Source organism: Epinephelus moara, chromosome 4, assembly GCF_006386435.1.
Source record: "Epinephelus moara isolate mb chromosome 4, YSFRI_EMoa_1.0, whole genome shotgun sequence".
NCBI classification, from domain to species: Eukaryota; Metazoa; Chordata; class Actinopteri; order Perciformes; family Serranidae; genus Epinephelus; species Epinephelus moara.
In genome coordinates, this window is record NC_065509.1 from 38,225,564 (window position 1) to 38,245,212 (window position 19,649).

Here is a 19,649-nt window from a genome sequence, read left to right on the forward strand (position 1 = left end):
ACACCCTGCCACCGCCGCTATCTACATGTCAATGGACCGTGCTTGTTGACTTGGTATGTTCGACTTCCACAGGAGCCCATTGTAGCTTCGCTGTCATTTATCATTTCTTCTTTGTCATCCCACTTTTTCCTTCCCTTCCTCAGTTTTGACTAACTTGGCTGTCTGATTCAGGAGGGAGGGAGGTCTGCTGGTAGGGGAATGGGTGACGGGGGTGGAGGGATGAAGGAGGAGGAGGAGGAGGGGGTAAGACACATTGAGTTTGCCAAGTCAGGCAGAACGATCGACAGGAAGCCAGGCAGGAAGGAAGACGAGCCTCTCCCCATGAAGTGCCATTGTTTATGTGACGTGACTTGAAGCAGCCAAAAGTGACTGGTGGTGGGCTCCTCGGCTGCTCTGACCCACTTCTCAGAGTGGCACAAAACACTCACAGATGGAAAATACAAAAGAGGAGCCCTTTTTTTCTTTTCAAATCATGCAATACAAACTTTAGTCTAATCATAACGAGTTGGGTAAACCTACCACAGTGAGTTGAGTAAAATATAGAAGCTGTTTCCAGCTTCTAATGCAATTTGTGTAAGTATGTTATACCAGACCAGGGGTGGGCAACCTGCAACAGTGGCTCCCTGTGGGCTTGTCCCAAAAAAAAAAAGGAGAAAAAAAAGGAATAAATAACTGTTATTTTTACCATACATACTTGTTCTAAGCTTAAAGTGAATTAACGTTCTTAGATTGTATAAATGTGCAGCCTATACACCACTTAAAAAATGTATTAACATTTTGTCAACTAAAATTTGTGTCATAGGTCTATGATGATGACCTGACGGCTTTTTCTCTAAATTTTGCCAGACCTCAATGACGTTGACTCGTCTTGAGTCTCCCTAGCTAGACTAACTATAGACTCGAAATCCAAAAAAGAAAAAGAGAGAAAAGATATCAATTAATGCTCAGTATGAGCCATTATTAATGTTGATGGGCTAATTTAGATACCTTCATTAAAAGACTTAAATATGCTTTTGCGGCTCCATACTGCTTATTTAATGGCTCTTTTGATATTAAAGAATGCTGACCACTGTATCAGACTAATGAGAGTTATGTGTTAGTCTTCTAAAGAAAAGAAAACTAACAGAATAAAAATATTGTGTAAAAACATATTGATATGTGACTAAAATACAAAATGTATCCTTATTTGTGAATTATGCCCAATGTGTGGTTATGCAGGCTAAAACATTTAGTTAAAGGAGCTGTGTGCGACATTCAGAGCATATCTATGATTCAGAGTCTGAGCCAGGATTGCCTGCACATGGCTCTCAACATGGACGACCTTCCATGATGATGTCATTCTGCCACAACCAGAGCAGTGGCATTTAGCTAGCCAGTGGGACACACATGCACTAACACGCACATACTTCCTGTCAACGTTGCAGCCTCTGGGGGCTGAAACATGAAGCAAACACGGAAGTGCCAAAAAATGAAGCTCCCAAAATGGCCACTTAAGGTTGTCCCCATTAGGCCCGTTTCCACCGCAGGAACTTCGGGGTAAATTTACGGGGCCAGGGCCGTTGGTGCGTGTCTCCACCGCAGGAACCACCCCCGAAGGACAGAGTTCCGGAACTTTTACAGGGGCTAAACAAGTCCCTGCCTTGGAGTAGGTACTCAGAACGGCCCCCGAAAAACTCCTGGCTGGGGCTTGGGGTTTACTTGGTGCTGATTGGTTATACTCAAGGTGGAATGTGATGTCAACAGAAAACAACAAAATAGCCAGCATTTTTAAAACTCAGCAGATGAGGGTGAGCTCGTTCATAGCTTCCACCACCATGTAAACAAACTCAATAACCGGTCCGTGAAAAACCTATTTTTTCCGGCGGATATCTTAGTTACAACATGATTGAGCTAGCAAAGCAGTTTTGTGTTGCTATGTGTGGTATTTATTCCGTTTTGGGAAATCACGATGTCTAGAAAGCATCAGTGGCTGCAGCTGACAGGGACAGTTAACAGCAGCAGCAAAGCTAACATCAGGACGTCATCTGTTAAAAGCCTCCCGTTGTCGGAAATGACATGAAACTACTCCATTTAGCTCAATCATGTTGTAACTAAGACATCCGCTGGAAAAAAATATTTTTTTCACGGACCACTTTGTGAGTTTAGTGAGTTATTACAGACACCGCTATCGGCTAACAGCTAACAGCGTCCCTACACCACTACGTTGCCCCGGTCACATCCAGAGCCCGGTAACTTTAGAGGAACCTTCCTCCTACTCCACTCTCTCAGTGGAGACACGGCGGTTGAGAGGGCCGAGCGAGAGGACATTCCTGTAGTAGTTCCTGCCCCGCAAATAGTACCAGGAACTTCTTCAGTGGAAACGGGCCTATTGACCCCCATGTTGAGATGCCCAACTGTACAGCACAAATAAACACGTTTACAGCCATATTTTGGTGTCTGTAGATAATTTCAGCACTCATAACTGTACTGTTGGTGAAATTTTATGTAACTCACCCGTTTAAATTTTGTTAAGCCCTAAAGTTCTGCATAATTAAGGGTGGGGCTGCTTTGAGCAACAGGTGGATGACAAGTCGCTACCAGGGCGACAACGTTGGTTAGCTAACTTTTACAGAGTGTGTTTTCAGTTCATGAAAGTGCATTGTAACATTTTTGGTCGCCTAAAAAACTCTTGTTCAGTGTTTGGTTGTGCTAAAAGACCCTATAGACGAATTCGGCGAGCAATTTGTGTATGTCGCCATCTTGCGGCGGTGCCATTGCTGCGGTGACATGTGTCAGTCATCAATTCATTATGCTGTCATTGTGAACTGACTCTCTACAATGACAGCATTATGAATAGCTGGATTGATGATGTTAGACGGTGGCCTCCGGTAACTGATAAAGGTATCTTAAATGAGTACCGATATTAATTTAGAAATTAATCATTTGTTTGAGCGATAACGTTAAGCAGGAAAGATTAGAGTAATAGGGAGATAATAGACTGTATCATTAAACACTGTGTAATATAACGTTAGCATACGTTACGTGTGCTGACGTTAGCAAGCTAGTAGCGTGACATTTAATCATTATGGACAGGCTACGTGACTAAAAACAACAACAACACGTTTTTGTGTTTTGTTTTAGGTATTCAAGAATATTTTATTTATCGTTGTGTTTTGTTTTAGGTATTCAAGAATATTTTATTTATCGCCCGGCCTCCGATGACCAGAAAAACGGCAATTACAGGTCTCTGATTGAGGGTCAAAATTACCTGAGCTCCGGATGGGTCAGGCAAATTTTACACCGCCTTTTAGACGACCATCACATCATATTGAAGGCGATCAGTATTGATCACCTTCAATATGATGTGATGGTCGTCTAAAAGGCGGTGTAAAATTTGCCCGATCCATCCGGAGCTCAGGTGATCAATATTGATTGAAGGCGATCAATATTGATCACCTTCAATATGATGTGATGGTCACGTAGCCTGTCCATAATGATTAAATGTCACGCTGCTAGCTTGCTAACGTCAGCACACGTAAAGTATGCTAACGTTATATTACACAGTGTTTAATGATACAGTCTATTATCTCCCTATTACTCTAATCTTTCCTGCTTAACGTTATCGCTCAAACAAATGATTAATTTCTATATTAATATCGGTACTCATTTAAGATACCTTCATCAGTTACCAGAGGCCACTGTCTAACATCATCAATCCAGCTATTCATGATGCTGTCATTGTAGAGAGTCAGTTCACAATGACAGCATCATGAACTGATGACTGACAGATGTCACTGCAGCAATGGCGCTGCCACAAGATGGCGGCATACACAAATCGCTCGCCGAATTCGTCTATAATGAGATGGATATTGGACATTTTCTTTTAATGTTTAAATGGTTTCAAGCCTGATTTTAGCTAGCAAAATTTGGTATTAACATTATCACAGTGAACCTTAATGAACTGTGCGAACCAAGCTAGCAGCTAATGTTAGGGTTAGCTCCACCCTTTCCAGTAAGTTCACCAGTTTTAAGTCTGTTTTTTGTCAGTAAAAATTAGCATTAGCATTACCACAGTTAACCATAGCTGTAACTTAAATGCATCCTGCTAACCAAGCTAGCAGCTAATGTTCGGATAAGCTCCACCCTTTCCAGTAAGTAAATTGGTTTTAAGCCTGTTTTTTGTTAGTAAAAAAATAGCATTAGCATTAAAACAATTAACCGTAGCTGTTAATGCATCCTGCTAACCAAGCTAGCAGCTAATGATCGGATTAGCTCCATCCTCTCCAGTAAGTACATTGGTTTCAAGCCTGTTTTTCATTAGTAAAAATTAGCATTAGCTATATCACAGTTAACCATAGCTGTTAATGCATTCTGCTAACCAAGCTAGCAGCTAGCGTTAGGGTTAGCTGCACCCTTTCCAGTAAGTACATCGGTTTTAAGCCTGTTTTTTGTCAGTAAAAATTAGCATTAGCATTACCACAGTTAACCATAATGCACTGTGTTAACCAAGCTAGCAGCTGCCATTAGGGTTAGCTCCACACTTTCCAGTAAGTGCATTGGTTTTAAGCCTGTTTTTCGTGAGTAAAAATTAGTATTAGCATTGCCATAGTTAACCATAGCTGTAAATGCATCCTGCCTACCAAGCTAGCAGCTAGTGTTAGGGTTAGCTACACCCTTTCTAGTAAGTGCATTGGTTTTAAGCCTGTTTTTCATGGGTCCATGTCATTGGTTCGACAGCCCATTGGTTCGACATCCAATTAGTCCGACTGTCCGCGGTGCTGAATAGCTCACGGCGGGCGTATGGTGCGCCGCGACCGGCTTGAGGCGGAGCAGGCTCACGGCTTATGTGTTTGTCACTTTCTTTTTCATTTTAACCCACACCATGATCTTTTCCTGACCCTAACCAAGTGGTTTTTGTGCCTAAACCTAACCAAACCTTAACCACAGGGCATCATGATGATTTCGGAACGGACTTCAGAACAATGAGTTTAATATGGTCGGAACAATGGGATATCGAACCAATGGGCTGTCGGACCAATGGGCAGTTCCCGTTTTTCATTAGTGAAAATTAGCATTAGCATTACCACAGTTAACCGTAATGCACTGTGTTAACCAAGCTAGCAGCTAGCATTAGGGTTAGCGCCACACTTTCCAGTAAGTACATTGGTTTTAAGCCTGTTTTTCGTGAGTAAAAATTAGCATTAGCATTACCACAGTTAACCATAGCTGTTAATGCATCCTACTAACCAAGCTAGCAGCTAATGTTAGGGTTAGCTCCATTTCTAACTTAATTTAATTGAAAGGGCGAGATATGCAAGTGGGGAAAAAGCAAGATGTTTTGCAAATATATTACTTACAAATTTCATCATTATGTTGATAATAAATGTAAAACTTTGCAACATCAAACATCCTTCAAAATTTAATTTGTGATGATAAATATAGCCTCATGGTCAAACTTCACTTACACACAACAACCTCATGGAAAACTGTCATCCTGCACAGGTAGGCCTAAACCACCAATAAAGTGTCACAAATGTTTAAGTCCCGTCCCCTTATATCTCCTACCAAATCAATCAGCTTCTTTTTCTGAGGGGGTTATGCCATTGGTTCACACTGATCCCTCACTGCATCATATCCCACCCCTCAACATCCTGTTTAATCAGGAAACACATCACACCTCACCTGGAAACTGAAATGCCATCAAACATTTCTATCCCACATTTGACCTCAACAAACTCTTCAACCTGATGTGGAGTCTTTATTTTCCCGGTGATGTGTTTTTGGTTTCATGAATAACAGTTACACCTGTTGATGATTTCTAAATGGACAAGAAATTGATCCCAGATGTTTAAGTCTTCACAGTTCTTTGCAACTTTCAACATCTCACAGACCGTCTGGAGCGCGATTTCACCTTTGGATCTGCATGTAAGCTCTAGTAATTTTAATCATTTTTGTTAGAGATGTGTGATGGTTTTGATTTTGTTAATTTTCTTTCTTAAGTTGATGCTACTGAGCTGATGCTGTCCAGCTGGTCATTATGAATGAAATGACTTTCATGAAAAGAAAGCCAGTGCAAGTGTTATTCGTTTACCTTTGAGGGACAGAGCACATGAAACTACACTGACACTACCAACAAAGATTCTGTATGTGACATTCAGAGCATTAATATAACAGCAAACTACTATTAGCTATAAAGATATTGTGGTGTAATGGCGTACAGAGCAGAGAATGAAGTCACACAACTTCTATATGCATTGTAATCCAAACTTCTCTGTTTGTTGCTATGGTAGCGGTCCGGCTGTGCGTGCTTGTCGGTGCATGTGAATACCAATGAGTGTATCCCATTGGCTAGCTCATCGCCGCTGCTCTGCACTACGCTCACATGGCAGTTACTGCTGATACTGGGATGACACCATCACGGAAACGTATCACCCACCCTCTGCTTTGCCCCTTTAGATAACAACTCTGTCAGTACTGGTGTCGTTGTTGGTGCTGTTCACGCTGTTAGCACAGTTAGCTGCTAGCCTCTGGTTCAGCCACTTCCATGATGAGAACTGTGTGCTAACTGTCCCTCTTCTGACTCTAAATAATAGATATCCTCTTAGGGTATCGCCACACTAATATGTTTTCATTTTAAAACGCAAAACCATTGCTAAGTTTACGCTTAGCATCCACACTACTCTGTGTGGTGGTGTGTCTACGTCACTCTGTAGTTACACCTCCAAAACACTAGTCGGCAGTGGGATTTCTGTGAAGTGCTGTAGAGTTTAGTTGGTTCAAACCACACATAAAACATGGCTTTATAGCGACAATTTCAAACACAAATCAGCTTCACTATAACTCGCAGAACTCACAGACAAAGTACTTGTCTTTTGCTGAACACATTTTCCCCACAAATACACATGCTAATGTTTTTAGCATGTGTATTTGTGTGTTTGTTTGGAAAATGTGTTTAGTATAAGACAGTTGTTTTGTCAGTGAACCTTGTGAGCTGTAATGGTGCCAAATTTTGTAACGTTACCTTTGTTAAATGTTGCTGTTTCCCTGACTATGCTAATTTATACAATGTAAAATGCCATAGACTTGTGCTAATAACATTAGCATGTTGTGTTTGTGATGCTTTGTCTGTGAATGCTGCGAGTTATAGTGAAGCTGATTTGTGTACTTGTGTTTGAAATTGTCTCTATTAAGCCATGTTTAATGTGTGTTTAATGTGTTTTGAATCAACTCAACTTTACAGCACTTCACAGAAACCTAACTGCCGACTAGTGTTTTGGAGGTGTAACTGCAGAGTGACACAGACACACCACCGCACAAGTATAAATGCTCACAACAGCGTAGGCCACATGCGTAGGCTCTGCATAGAGCTGAAGCACAAGTATAAATCCTGCGTTAGTATTTTGTGAAACTAAGCAACCAACCACAGAGCAGACAATTCCTGTTTACACCGGCAAACGTATGCCCAATGTACATGAATGGTCATGTTATATGCTTTTTAAAGTATGATCATGTAGACTGATATCATTTCTGAAACAGTGCTAAAATGCTTGTGTGCATGGAGTTTTCCTTTTAAAATAAAAACATAGTATTGTGAATGTGGCCTTAATGTTACCTACAGCTCCTTTAATGCAGAGGCACCACGGTTGGCTAATTTTCTACTTGTCTCAACTAAAAACACACAAAACAAAAGAAACAATGATTTAACAACAGAAATAAGAATAAAATCCAGTGTGTGTTCATTCTATCTTCCCTTTGCAGGAAGGTGAGACAGTTCACCTGGACCTCCACCTGGACTACAGGGAGAAACATCACCTTTCTCCCAATCTCCATCTGCTCACCAGTCCACCTTTGGAATGCTCTTCTGGTCCCGTGGAGTTCTTGGCCTCGTCCTTCCCGACTGATGATCAGCCAGATAACATTACCTCCCAACCAATCAGACGCCTGAATCTGTACCTCATCCCACAGGTAGGCTTTCCAACAGACGGGCCGGTAGAAAGAGCGCTGCTTTTATAGAGAGCCAACCAATGGGTGCGTGGAGATGTGATCCAGCGGTAAAACGGGGCCACCTGTGTTTTGTGGTGTTTGTTGAGGTAATGTTGAGTGGGGATAGCATGTCAGTGTTCAGTGTGCATATGGCTGCTGAGCTGAGTTCTCATGCTGTTGCTTCACACAGATGTTGTTTTGCTGGTTCTGTTGTATCTGCTCATTTTTAAAATAGTGGGTGGCACTGAAGCTGGTAAACTGAATGTAGTGGGCAATAATCTCATACAACAGTATTATTAAATCTCTCCTAATGATCTGAAAAATCTAAAATTAGGGATTACAGTTGGATTAAATGTTTAAAAGGTCTTTTTAGTGTTTAAAATGTATCAATTCTTTTCTGGGACAAGGCGTTTTTTTGGCACATGGAAAGTTTAGAAGTTAAAAAAATGGAAGCAGATCAAAATATTATATAAATCATATTTATTTCATACATACAAATCCCTTAGAAATAATGCCAACATTTTCATAAAAAATATATTTTAAAACAAAGATGATTAAAACAGTACATTTTTACACCAATGTCATCAGTACGTACTGTTAGTTTTAGATTTTGAAAGCTTTTAACACATTCTTTGATTGTTTAAATTCATGAATTCTTGTCTGGGACGAGGCTGTTTTCTGGCACATGGAAAGTTTAGAAGTTAAAAAAATGGAAGCAGATCGAAATATTCTATAAATCATATCTATTTCACACATATTAATACTTTAAAAAAATGTTTCACACCAGTAACAGAATTAATGTGTTGATAAGTTGTGAGTTTTTTTTGTCCCAGTTCTCATGATTGGGTGCAGTATGTTAATTTTAGCCTGTTTGGAGTGTCCGATGGGAGCAGTTTTATCTTGACAATTTTAGCAACATTCTCTTTCCTGTGCTTGTCTGAACTTTCTCTCACTCCTTTTATTGTCCAGCTTGGTGCACCCTCTCCATCTGGCACCTCAGCAGTATATAACACATCATAAAAAGTATTTGCTAATATTATTTGACCCAGGTCAGCCTTGCGAAACACTAACCCTTGCAGTTTGCTGTTAAATATTGGACTCTACTCTTTGGAACTGTAGTGAGAGCCCCCCCCGCCCCTCGTCCCTTCACCACCTCCACCACCTTTCCCTTCCTCCACTTCCTCCTCCTCCTCCTCCTCTTCTCTCCCTCTGTGTCCAGTAGGGACCAAACAGACGGCCTGTGTTTGTTTCCCCTCTGGTCTTTCCTGATTGTGCGACCAGGCAAATTCCGGTCGGCCTCTAATCTAGCCGTTAGACAGCCACCGAATTAACGAGAAAACCCATTTGACACACATGCTTCCACTTTTCTGTTTGTTGCCTCCCCCTCCTGAAGTCTGCTTAATTCATACAATTTTGCCTTCATTAGGCTGCATTTCAAGCTGCGGGGCACAGGTAATGCAAAGCATTTCCCCCTTCAAATTGTAGGCCCTAGCCACGGTTGCTAGGAAGTGGAAGAGCCTCAATTGCAGCCATTTCCTCGCCAGTGTACTGAGAGGTCCTATTACAGCATTTAGGTCAGGGCAATTGGTGTCATTACAGGCAGCCAACTTCCCTCCACCAAAGTAATGAATTAGCCCGAGCTATTTGGGCTGTATGATTGCAGTTGCCAGGGGAGATGAGTATGAAGTGGGGGGATAATTATGGTATGTATCCCTGAGCGGATGTGTGCCGGTGTGGGCCAGCCACGGGGGCGGTTTCCACACTTGTGTAATGGCTTAATGTAGCTGCTGACAGGCAGCCGGGCAACATGGAAAGGTGCTACTGTGCTCTGCTTGTGGACTGTGACTGACATGCCAAGCCATGCCAACCTGTTTTAACCCCGCGGCTCATTTACTTTAAATGACTCAGTCCAACGTCCAAGAGCCATTTGTGCTCCGAAACGTTCATGAGGGATGAATAAAGCTGATTGAATATAATTGTTTACAGAACCTTTTTAAGGATAATTTGTATGGTAATAGAGTGTAACTTTATATTATCAGCTAACCATAAATTGTGCTCAAACTTCATTAAGAGCTCCGGTTCTTTACAAGCTGCTGAGACAGGCAAGGAAACCATTAACTCTTGGAACACTGATAAATTACCCCCATAATAAAACAATAGTGAACTTTGATTGCGTGGCCCATTCATAAAAAGCGGTGAAAACAATAACCAGGAGGTGCTACTTCATTTACACCACCGACTCCTGGAGGGGGGCGAGCCCTGTAATAAAAGAATCTATGATAAATATGCGGTGTGAGGTTTCATGTGATGCTTTTAAAAAATGAAACAAATACAACCTGGATAAACAAGTGTTGACTAATTTATTGAAGAAAACAAGGAGGCCAAAAGCCTGGGGTTTGCAGCGCAGAGCTGAATTGTGAGTGCCATGCTCAGTGGTGGTTGCGGGGCGGTGTTGGGTGGGTGGAGGGGGGGTTGCTTGTTTTCTCAATGGGAAGTCGAGCGCTGCAATAGGAACCCTGCCAGAAAAAGGCTTCACCAAACAAAGAGGCCGGTAGGAAATAATGCTGGTCGAGGCTTGTTGGGCCATCTATGGGCTTCTTTCCAAGCTGCTGTAACCAGCTATAAGTCTTTTTATGGGGACACCCCGAACAGGGGGCCCCACCAAGGACAGGAACTTTTACATTTCTGCTTGAATGGGACCTCTGCCAGGGGCTGAGTTCAAAGTGCACTTTCCAGTCATTTGATTTAACTACTTTGTGTATTTGATAGGCCGGCAGCGAGGCGCAGGACCTGAAGTAATATTCCCAGATTTTCAATCTTTTTTTTTTTTTTTTTTTAAGAGTCCAGTCTGAGGGGGGAAAACGGGACAAAACCTCGTAAAACTGTGGGACTCTGTCTCTTTGTGCACACACACACAAGCATTTAATTTCTGGCTCTCAAGCCGTCCCTCTGCTTTTCCTCTCCATCCTGCAGATCATATCTCATGTCAGTGAGAGCAGAAAAAAAGCGCAGCCTGATTATTTCTCAGTACAAACACCATGTGTCTGCTGCATCCATACGTCTGTCATTGTGTCTCTCACTGCAGCTGTGTTTCACCTCACTTTTCATAAAATAGTTTGGCCAAAAAAAAAGTTTTTATATGAAAGAAAAATCCATGTAATGGGTTATTTATTTTCAGCAATTTGATTCTTTTACAGAAGTGGAGTTTTTTAAAAGACATGTAATTTTGTTTTGGTTCTGAACTCTGATATCTGCAGTATGTCTATCCACTCAACAGTTTCACCTCCTTGGTTAGAGACTGACTTTGCACTGAAGTCCAACTTTATCCACAAAAATCCTTTGAAACCAAACCAAGTTTTTTTTTTTTACACAGCCTTCTCATATCACAAACCCACGGTGGTTTTAATCAACAGATGAAAGAAATTTGGTTTACTTAAAAAAAAAAAAAAAAGTTACTGCTTCACGCTGTGGCATAGTTACTGTACTTTTCCTCTGTAGAACGGACCATTTGCTAAGCAGTTGCATATCTTGCCAGCGATCAGCACTAAACCAAACTTTCATCCTATCTCTGCTGGTAAGCCACTGTTGGATGGTGTTCTGCCAAATGGCACCAAAAGCAGGGGGATCTGCACGACGCCACCTGGTGGTCCAGGACTGGTCTGAAGCTCTGGATACCACTTAAATAAACTGACCATCATTCAACATTTAAAGCAAGGATGACTGTGTTTTCAAAAGGCTTCCATGGCAATAATATGTTAAAAAATAACTTTATTCCTCTTGATTATTTGAGTGTTTTGAACATGTCTTCATTGATTTTTGTTCCATAGAAAAGCTGTGGTGCTTATCACAGACTGAACAGTTTTGTAGCTGGCTTCATTATTGTGTTAGAATCTAAGTATATTACATGAGATAATTATTAAATCCATGGATATCACATTTTTATTAATCATATATATAAAATATATATCTGCAAAGAAAAGTATCCATTTGATTACTCACCCTTTTTTCCCTCAGTAAGTTCTACATGGTAAATTAAGTTTAAAATTGCACCTTAAAATGTCTAAAATCAGTTAATTTGGTAAAGTTGGAGAAAACATTTTTAAAAAGTGCAATAAAAGTCTCTCATCATTTTAAATACAAAGTTGTTTTTGCAGATATGTGCATTGTGCATGAGCATAAAACATTAGTTGAGGATGCCATTAAAGGAGAGCACCACCTAAATTAAGAGTGCCAATATGATATTTCGACGGCCTAGGAAAGTTTAATCAATATTTGTAACCATGAGATACACTTTCTCAAAGCCAGAAACCAGAGAAGACAGTTTTAAACGTGTGATATCACTAGGTATAAAGTCTGGAGCTGCTCCATAACAATGAAAGGGAGACCGGTTTTGTGGACCCACACAATGTTTTCTTTTTTATACCCAAATAAGCTTTATTCTGTATTTGCGTTCTCAGTTTTGAAACAGAAAATGTACCTGTATACTCAGAACATTTCCCTGTGTGCTCTCAGTGTTATCTAGAACATCTTTCTAGTCATTGTCTGTGGAGCAGCTCCAGACTTGACATCACAAATTTGAGATGTGGCGCTCAAGTTCTTGGATTTGGGAGAGCGTTGTCCATGATTACTAATATTTTTGTTCTGTGTTAAGCCCAGTCCAGAGAGATCGGCTCTGCAGGTGAGAATCAAGTTTAATTAAGGGGCATCCATGCATGATTTTAGGCTAATGCAGAGGAGGAAGAGGTACAGATCTTTCACTTAAACTAGTAGTAACTTTATGTAGTCGTCTGTTGATGAGCTGCAGTGCAATGCGTCTGGTGGCACTTGATGCGCCGGTGTATTTTCAGGTTGAAGGGCAGCATCGAATTCAGACTGATACAGAGAGCAAAACAGAATGTCTTACCAGGCTGCTAAAATGAGCTCTTTCTGATCGGGGCCTTAGACCAAAGGAAAAACATGTATGAATTTTGAAAATGGCTGTAGTTCCCTTCAAAGAGGTCCTCCATCAATGTTATATTGCACTTCTGTACAGTCGGGGGACTTGTCTTTAAAAACCAAAGGGGGAAGCTGATGCAGCAGAGGAGAGTTTTAATTAGACTAAATATGTTTACCTTTGGGCTGTTTTTCTTATTCCTGACAGATGCAGTGTTTTCTTACAGAGCAGATATGGTTTGCTTGTAATGTCGTCTTTTCAGATGCAGTTATTGCACAGATACTGTCAGAGCGTTAAACATGCACAGATAACCTCTGATTACATGTATAAAAAAAAGACTTTGACTCAGCGCTGGTTCAGATGGTTCGTCCAAATAATTCTTTTTCCCTTTTGTTTTGATTTATGTACGGCACCAGATGGAGTGAGTATTTCCACATTGGCAGGCACAAAGAGTACCAGCAACGTTTGCCCATCTGAACATCAAATCATGTGTACTCTCCTGGGGTTGACAGCGTATTTGGAACAGTTCAAGTTACCCTGATGCAGTAAGAGACGGCCATCCTGCACACCGACCGGATTAAAACAAACCATTTGATTGAAGCCTGACTTTGTGTCTTGTTGAGCCGCGGCCTGTAATGGATGGTGTGTTGGGAAGATGAAGTCATACTTCTCACAGTCTGTGAGAGAGAGTCTCACTTCCTACCTTTGGAAGAGCATGAGGTTAGCATGACAGCTTGATGGATGGTCTTTTTGGTACACGCTGCTTGCGGAATAACATGATTTTATGTGGTTGTGAGGCCGCCCTGTTCTTGTTGCTTTGGAGCGCTGCAGCAATTAGCACAGTCACCCATTACATCCACTGTATGATAGGGCTGCAGTGTGTCTGAGTGGGTGTGTGTACATGTGAAATAGAGAGCTGCAGTTTGTGTGTGATTGTAGATGTGAACCTCACGGGACATAATTTTAAAACCACACTCGTAGTTTCATAAGACTGCTTTGGCAAATGTTTGCAGTGACAAGTGAAATATGCGTTTGAGCTTCGCCAATAAACAACAAAGCAGCGTCCCATGAATTATTGGATTTCATTTTGCTGTATGAAATTAAGAAATGGAACGGTCCGCTCCCATAATCAATCAACTAAAAGAGGATTGCTGCAGTGCGACTCATTCAAATCTAAACTGTGGGAGGAAGAGAAATGTTGAATTATGTGATCATCATAAGGCACAAACAACACCAACCTTCTATGTGCATATGCACTAACTTCTTACCATTAACCAAAATGATTAACCTCTCCAGTGACACAGCAGTGGTTGGTCTTACAGCTTCAAACCACTTACACTGAGTATCAAAGCAGGAAGCTGTAGAGTGAAGGTTTTGTATCTCTAAGCACCCTTTAGTCTGAAGTCAGGGTGGATGGATGGGCAAAAATAGAGCATGACTTGAACACTGATGTAAATTTGGTCTCCTCAAGTTAGTGAGGGTTCACATGGACCATTGCAGTGTTGGTCCAGACCAAAATATCTCAACAACTATTGGATGGATTACTGTTAAATTTTGTACAGTAATAGTACTCGGACGATGAACCCTTTACCCTTCTGTATTTGGTGATTGCAAAACACCTTAAGTTTTCTCCTCAAGTGTGATGCTTGAAGCTTAATTTCTTCTGAGCTGAGAGACTTGCACAGTTGCACAGAATCCCTTAAAAAGTTTCCTAAGTTAAGGAAAAAACACTGATATATTTACTGCGTTGAAAGAGATTTTACAGTGGTAAAAGTTTGGAGTCCGTTTGCTTGGACTCATGCTTATGAGGCCTGTTATCGACTCACTAAGTTGTCTTATAGTTAGTTGGTGAACAAATGGCAGAAGACAAGGAAACCATATTGGTCTAAGGAGGAAAAGATTATACTTACAGAGGAATACAATCATAGAAAGCACAAACTACAAGTAAATTTGATCCCCCAAATTCCAGAAAACAGAAAACGACTGTAGGGAGAAATTGCAATGAAATCTAATTCAGTCAAATCTAAAGTGTAAAATCAATAGAGTATCCACTGGGGTCTCCTGGTTGAGAAAGACTCTTGTCAGGGTATGTTAGTTTTTTCATTTATCACTATAAACTCGGTCATGTTGCAGTTAAGATAGAGTCAGAGGTACCTTAAGTTCTTTTTACCCTGCTTTGGTTGCTAAGGTCCTTTGTGCAACCATTATGGATTCCTAAGTATAAGACCAAGATGAGGAGAAAACCACAAATACTTAAGTGAACACTTTAAGGAAACCTTAAGGAGATAACTTTGTGCAGTAACTTTTTATTACAAGGAAAATCTTAACTTAAAGTGTTTCATGCAACTGGCCCATGACTCTTTCTTTACCAATGTATGTAAAATTCATCCATTGTGCAAAATAGGAAAAAGCATGTTGGCCGATTCTGATAGTTCATTTTAAAGCCAATATTGGTCGATACTGTTGACGTGCCGATATTATCAGCATATATAAATTAGGGCTGCCACTAACGATTATTTTCATTGTCGACTAATCTGTCGATTATTTCTTCGATTAGTCGACTAATCATTTCATCGAAAAATGTGTTAAAATGTTGAAAAATGTCAGTCTGTCTCTCCCAAACCCCAAAATTATGTTATCTAATGTCTTGTTTCTTACTCACGCCAAAGGGTTTTAGTTCATCGTCACGGGAGAGTGTGTAAAGCTGCCAATACTTGAACGTAAGAAGCTACAGTAAGAGTATTTTGGGGTACTTTTATAGTACTTTTCTATGAAAAATGACTCAAACCGATTAGTCGACTACTAAAATAGTCAGCGATTATTTTAACAGTCGATTAGTCATCGATTAGTCGACTAATCGTGGCAGCCCTAATATAAATATAAGTCTGATCAATGTCTACGTTTTTCTTACAAGCAGCCTCTGGTTGGTTTCACTAATAATAGCTGTTCATTCTCAGAAGCATTGGTATACCTCTGCGAACTTCCTGGAAATGATGTGAGGATGGATGGTTGGGTGTAAAAAGTGTCTGACTTTGACAGCTTTGACGGCTCTTTGCATTTTGTCTCCTACTTATAGGCACATTAGTTTCTTTTAACCATAACCCTGATCTTTACCTTACCTTAACTTAGTAGTTTAGCTGCCTAAACTACTTAACCAAATATTAGCCACAGAGGTGGTAGATTAAAGGCAATGACGTTTAGTTATGAGGACTTGTTGACATCTGAAGGACCGACGGACAGACAGTGTCCATAAATACAGCAAAAGACAAGCATACAAATAACCAAGTCAACTCTAACTTCCTCAGATTTGTCTTTTTCTTCCTCCTCCTCCTCCTCTTCTTCCTGGGCCCTTGCCACCATTCCACCTATCCTTTAGTTATTTGACACTGCAGGAGACGCCAGGCATTCAGGGCATTCTTTGTCCCTGGAGAAAGGAGGAGGGAGACGGGGGGTGAGGCAGTAAGGGGGTGGGGTGCAGGAGGGGAGACAATGCGAGAGGTTCCACTCCGTTCGGCTTCAATAAGAGCCCCCCCCTCAACACTTTCCACACACACATATACACACACTCCTCGACCACCTCCCATCTCACGGAAGGGGCGGAGTTGAGGGCAGCGAGGCAGTGTGGAGTTAGAGGAAGGGGGGAAAAAAGAAAGAAAACTAACCCCACCACCACCAACACCACCACCTCCACCACCATCCGCCCCCTTTCAGTGTGTCGTGGGATGCCAGCATGTCCTGAGCCCCCTTTTTTCCCACAGGGAGGGAAGAAGAAAAACACTCCTCTTCATAGACCCCACCTCCCTGCTCTGTGCTTCAATGACTGAATTTGACTTTGGCATCAGAAGCCATTTGGTCGGACTTGTTGTGATTTATTATTATCCTCACCTGCTACGCTCCACTGCCTAAAACAGACGGCGGCCAGGGCTGTATGATCCTTGAATTGTGTCACTTCCTTCTTGTATTAAAGGATGTTCCAGTTTATCACAACTTAAGTCTTACATCCGTAGTTTTGGCTGTCATTCATATTGGATTAATGTCCGCACCTGCTGTGTGCTCACTTTTGCTTTAACCTTCAAATTAAGTGTTTTAGATAATCTGGATTAACTGTTGGCTTGATTACAATTTGTGTGTTTCTTGCCATGTCAATTGTTGTTGTAGTGATGCTGCCATGTCTCCAAATCTCAGCATTTTCTTTGTTGATTACAACAAACCCAAAACAACAAAAAAACCTACAATGATAAAACCCAAGTTGTAATAAACTGGAATTATCTTTAACTTTTTAAAGGAGCTGTATGCAACATATATGCTTTGATATAGCAGTAAACCACTATTGGCTATGTAAAGATAAAGTCGCGTCATGGCATTCTGAGCAGAGAATGAAATCGCACTACTTGTGTGTGTGTTGTAGTTCCAGCTTCTCTGTGATTTGTTGTTAACATATTCTCACTCTGACCTCGTCACATATTGACGTTTGGTTTCCACGTCCACATACGATGGCAAGGTACCCTGGGTGCATTGGTTGTTGACATTCTAGGACGCCGTGTCAAGTTCTGCCCGTTACATGCATTGTCTTCTTTCAGGATACACTTCTGTTTTCACAGGAACTATAACGTTTACATACAGTCTCTTAAAATAAACACGCTACGTCAGTACAACACCACAAATTGACGTTTTTTTCCTTCAACAACAAACACACGTGGTTAGGTTTAGGCAACAAGAACAGGGTTTGGCTTTAGAATCTTATGGTACACAAACACCGCTCTCTCGGGAGAAAGTCGGTGTTTGTTGGTTGGAGAACCTGCTCGGCCAGTCTTCTGTCTAAGGCGTCCCTGTTGAACTGAAAACCGTAGCACCTGCAGGGGTGAGTAAGTTACGAAAATTCAAGGATGCCCAACCAAGTGCTTTGACACCTCTTGTAGCCCTCACACTCGACATGAAAGGGACGATTACATCTGTCAGTACTGTTGCCGTTGTTTAGCACTGTTTGCGGAGTTAGCCTTGTAAGCTGCTAGCCGCCGGCTCAGCCACATCCATGTTGAGCACTGTGTGCACACAATTTATACACTATTTTGCATAGGGCCCCTATAAGTGTAAGTATCTAAGTATTTTAGAGAATAGAAGCACATAAAATAGCGTTGCTCGTAGGTGTTTAAAAATGAACCATACATGGTGTCCTGTTCCAGAGTCAACAACGTCAGGGCGATTACAATTCTTAGTGCAAAGCACAGTTCAGGTTTATTCTGCTTTCTTGAGACTCTTGTCAGGACAGCGGTGTGTTGGTCAATATTTCTGGTTATGTTATTAAGTGATGCCGTTGTTGTTGGGATCGACGCTACTTACCTAAAATCATTTGTGCTCATTGTTTTCAAAAAGCCAGTCTAGCTGTATGGTAGCACTGTTTTTGGATTTCTTTAACTGATGCAGTTTGTGTTTCTCTGTAAGTAGCACTTTTGTCCTGTCTTGTGTTGCTGCTTAAGTTAATTTAGTAGCAGCAGCAGTATTTTCTTCTTTTGCACCTAATAAAGCAGCAACATAAATTCACTTTCTTTGCAGCAGAGGATTTTAAGAGGACACCAGTTGCTTTGTGGGAAAATAGTGTAGTCATGGTTTCTGTGTGTGTACTCATCTGACCCCAGAAATGTGAACGCTTTCATTAACCGATGATGATGGAATCAATAACACAGGGCAGCAAAATGGGCATTTATTTTCAGATAAAAGTCAGATTATTTCTTTAAGACAGAAGTCTGTGGACTGTTTTTCATTTACAGATGCCGGTTGTGTTGTCTGTTAACATCATGTGTGGTCACATCTTCTTAACATTTAAAATAGAAAGGAAAGTTTGTGTGGGAAGAAGAAACCAATTGGTTTTTATTGATTTGTATCTCTGAAAGGGGAAATAGCATTCATATGTTTCAAACCATACTTGCTCCAAAGACTTTAACCTTTTATGGTTGCACTACAAATCACCAGCAGTGCAGTACCTTTACAAAGGAAAGTCCCAGTAATGGCATGGTGGCCATCTTGGCTGTTTACACGGCTCTCAGATCTGAGGTAATGCAATTTGTCTCTATATATTAAACTGGGCAGACTTGGAGGCAGATGCCCACTCTTATTACAGCGACAGCAGAGCAGAAACCAATACGTCTTTGTGAAAAGAGCAGGAAAATGAAGGAGCCAGCTACAGTTAGTGCTCCAACATGACAAAAAGCCCAAGTAGAATGTAAAAATAATCCAGCATAAAATAATTCCATCCCAAATGGTCTTTTAAAGACATGTTACAGACGGTAATCATGAATGTAAACGACGTCAGCCAACCTCAGCCTCAACTGGGACATCCAGCGTTACTCTGTGGCGTAAAAATTACAGCCGTGGCCGGAAACGGGGAGTTACTTTTTTATCTGACCTGAATATTAACATTCTTCCGGAGCTGCCGGGTGAAACCATAAGCCTGTGTTTAAGAAATATCACCGCTGTCATGGAAAACCCATATATCTGCAAAATGTGTTTTTACAGGAATGAAGAAAAGAATGCTTATTATTGTATTTTCCCCCATTACACAATGGGATTTTCTGCAGGCAGCACAAACACACAACTTATAAACTTTCCTCAACATATACAGAACCGTGTCAACCTGGTGGTTTGGATGTTTGACGCTTGAAACGCCTCATTTATTCCTCTGCACACAGGCTTCCTGTTGACCTTAGTGACCACACTCACCTGTTGTGGTTTGGCTGACAGGAGATTCCTAAAATAT